Here is a 3,655-nt window from a genome sequence, read left to right on the forward strand (position 1 = left end):
ATAGCGAAGTTATAATCTTGATTAAATTTACTACAAATCCGCGGATATGAATACATAATATTAATAAGAATATCAGATAAATAATCAGTACGTATTACAATATTTTCAGAATGAAGTTTTATATCTTCTATATCGTCAATGGCGCTACGCCACTGCATTACAGTATATATGTGAAAATACTACTGTATTGTATTATATTATAATTTCTAAACAATAATATATTTTTTAATATTAAATGCTTGAATTCCTAATACAGTCAACCGCCCCTATAACACTGTTGATAATTCCGTTTTATATGAATTCCATGTTGTAAGAGTCATTTAGATTTTACAGATACGCGAGCCGTTTACAGCCCGGCATACGTATTTGTAAAATCTAAGTGACTCGTACAATATGCAATTCATATAAAACGGAATAATCAACAGTGTTATAGGGGGTCGACTGTATGTAGCAAATTTTTCTTATTATTATATATATACGTATAAATGAAAATTATCAATATAGGACAATTCGAGTAAATTGTCAATGGTATTTTAATTGTATTTTCCTCTTTTTTCCATTGTTAGATCCTTTTTCAGTTGAGATTTGTTTTAAAAATGAATCCATTGAAAGAAATCTGAAGTACTTCACTATTCAATAAAGAATTTTATTGAAAAATTAGAGAAATTGAATTTTAAAACAATCGTAAAAAGCAGCAGAATTCGTTACAGAATAATATTTTTAAAAAACACAGATTATACAATATATTATTAATTTGTAAGACAGGAAATTTTATCGGAAATTTAAGATATAGAAATATGTCGTTAACTGACGGGTGGATGACATTTCGCCAGCTGCATATGACATGACAAAATAGAGAAAAACAACTCATTTGACGAATGATGGTTCTATTTTAAAATTGCAAGGACTGTGATTATACATTGCCAAGATGTATTAAGTTTGGAAAGATGAAATGCCTCTGTTTTTAGATGACACACTTTCCGTTATTCTTAATTATGAATTTTTATAATAAAAGATAATTTAAACGAAGAGATATAAAGATCTTTAATTAAATAAATTTGTTTAACGTGCCTAATAAAAACACAACAGTCAGAACAAGAGAACATTGCAAACACACACACTCTTGGCGAGGAAAAAAATACAGCTCAGAATTTTGAGGACAGCCCGGCTCTCAGCTGGAGTCCAGCAGCGTATATTTGCTCCAGTCTATATCCCGAACTTTTTGTAATTGGAGGTTTGTTTGTTTGTTTTGTTAAGCTACGGCAACGCAACACTTGCGCGATCTACCTAGGAGGGAGAGGTCTTTTTAAGGGTAACTGGCTCCTATTCAGGCATTACAGACGTGGAGAAAACCCGGAAAACACCACGCTCCACTTCAAAACGAATCTTGTATTGTGTATCTATTATTATTACAGATGCAATTTAATTTCAAAAATGAGCTTTGCTGCAACACATCCAGCTCGGCTCTCAACTCTCATCCAAATTCACAGTTTAGCTCGCAGCTCTAAGACCTCCGCTCAGCTTGGTATTTCCGAATAGCTAAACTGAGCTTTGCAACTCTACACGCGATTAAGGAATTATATCTAATTTAAAGGCATACTACAAGTGGCGATTCTACATTTTTTTTAATCCTGAAGCTTAAATTGTTACATTCGCAATCAGCAACAATAGGGATAGCCCTATTGTTGCTGATTGCGAATGTAACAATTTGTATCTTGTAGATATACAATGTAACAATTTGTATCTTGTGGATATAGATCCACAAGATACAAAAGGCCTTGCTATTCTTGCAAAAACTTCGAGGCCCAAATGGTGAGAACATAGTGATACAGTGAAGTCCTTGAAAATGAACCATACAGTGAGCCCCTTCCCATCAGCAACGAAATCTGGGTAATCTCTGTTATCTTCTTCTATGGGAATTTTTAATAATTAATCTTATTTTAATAACAAATACTTAAAAAACCTACTGATTTTGTTGAAAAATTCACTCATTAAAAAAGAGTTGCTTCGGGATCCTCCGGGATTAAAGAACCCTGAAGTTAAAGCTTCATTAGTTTCATAATAGATCAATCCACCATTGCATACAACAGAAGTGAAATGTATGCAAGAATTTTAGAACTAAATAATAGTCAAAGAGAAACTGATATGACTTCTATTACTAAAAGGAATTTCCCTCTTTGACTGCATTTTTTGGCAATGTTGTAGGATCAAGTGTCTGAGAAAACCATTGGGAATTGTTTTTAAAAGGATGATGTTTTAAAAATAGGCACCGAGACATCTGAAAATAAAGCTGTGTCGAAAAGGAAATCATAAATAACACTCCAGAAGATAGATACATCAAAAGAAAACTTTAAAACTAGTTCAATTTTATCAATTCTCCGGGCTTTCTTTCTGATAATGTCATCAGAAATATGCCAAATTATTAGTGAAAAAAAGCCTTTTCCACCGGTTATTGTTATTAGTACAAGCTAGTCCCGAAATGATTACAATAAGCAGCATCTACTGCAGCCACATACAGATTTGTGGTGTATAACAAAAAATTTAATTATTTTTAATAATATTCAGTCTTGCTGTTGTAAATACGAAACTTAGGATGTTGCTATTAGCAGCTCTTATATTAATAAATGTTACTTAAGACAGATTGGAGATAAACCAACTCAAAGCTAATGAGAGCTTGAAAAACATGAAAAAATCCAGATATGGCAGTTGTGATGAAAATGTAGCTTTTATTATCCTTAATGTATTTTCTTAGATATTTTGGTTTATATTTCAAGGCTATTTCATTCTGATGAAATAACTTAGAAAAGTATATTTAAACAGTGTAGTATGGATTATATCAAGTACATCGTTATTGTTACATCATTTAACACTTTTAGTAATTTATTATATTGATGCTAATGCTTNAAGATAGCGGCGCTCGACGTTCGACGTTCGGCCGAATCCATAGTAGGCACGTCGAACGCCGCTTACAAGATAGCGGCGCTCGACGTTCGACGTTCACGTTTTAGACACGAAAACGTCGGCCGCAATCTGGCTAATACATTTCCATTAAAAGAATCTGAACTGACTCCGCATTTGTGTTTCTTTCTCTATATCTCTATTATCTATGTATCCACATGTGTTGTTGAATTTTGCCACACAAAGGCGTATGTCATAGCAACCGTTAAGATACTGCTAATTATTCGTTTTTCATTTGGCGACATGCCTCATAAAACCAGTTCGGGTAGATATTTCGCAGGGTTTGGCTGTCATAATAGTCATAAAATTCTTTATAAATTTTAAAGCTGTATGCGATACACACGAAAACATGATGCATCGAGATTGTCCATATACTTAACCGTTCCAATTACATTCATTTGCACGTGATGAGAATTTAAGAAGAGAATGAGTAACCACCCAGATAGATAAATAACTTTGCTATCATTAGACACACAAGTCCGTACAGAATAATTACTTGCAGATAGGATTTGCAATAGCTACATTTGTCTTAAGGATACAAGTGTTTTGTGACAATTTATTAATTAAAATTTCACCTACTTTACTACTCGAAAAATAATTATGAGTCAACACTCCTATAATTAAACATTTCTCGGTAATCATAACCTTTACTTTTAATAATATGATATTTGTGAATATTTTAGACTACTTTATGACA

This window comes from Centruroides sculpturatus, unplaced genomic scaffold (assembly GCF_000671375.1).
Source record: "Centruroides sculpturatus isolate CEXI.00-Female unplaced genomic scaffold, Cexi_2.0 scaffold2263, whole genome shotgun sequence".
NCBI classification, from domain to species: domain Eukaryota; kingdom Metazoa; phylum Arthropoda; class Arachnida; order Scorpiones; family Buthidae; genus Centruroides; species Centruroides sculpturatus.